The following is a 401-nucleotide window of genomic DNA, read 5'->3' as shown; positions in this document are numbered from 1 at the left end:
GGTTTTGGTGTGTGTCTCAAATGTCAATGAAGATTTCGTTTTGTACTTGCCAGGTACACTCTGTTGCTTCTATAACATTCCATTATTTCTTTTCTAATATTTTATTTTATTCGCATTAACTCTATTTAAGACTCCGTTTAGTCGTTTACTGAAACTAGACACTATTCAATAATGTGTTTAATAATGAGAGATTGTAATTAAAATTTTAGTCCTAAAATATAAAATTTCAATTTTTAATATTTTTAAAAATTAGAAATATAAACACTAAAATTTTTAAAAATAAAAATTGAAATTTTATTATTTTTTAAATAATTTTATTTAATTTTTAAAATTTTTAATTTTTTAATTTTTTAATTTATTTTAAATTAAATATAATATTAAAATAAAACTATATATATTTT

The sequence above is a fragment of the Arachis ipaensis genome, chromosome B10, assembly GCF_000816755.2.
Source record: "Arachis ipaensis cultivar K30076 chromosome B10, Araip1.1, whole genome shotgun sequence".
Classification (NCBI taxonomy): Eukaryota; Viridiplantae; Streptophyta; class Magnoliopsida; order Fabales; family Fabaceae; genus Arachis; species Arachis ipaensis.
Note: the sequence above shows the minus strand (reverse complement) of the source record.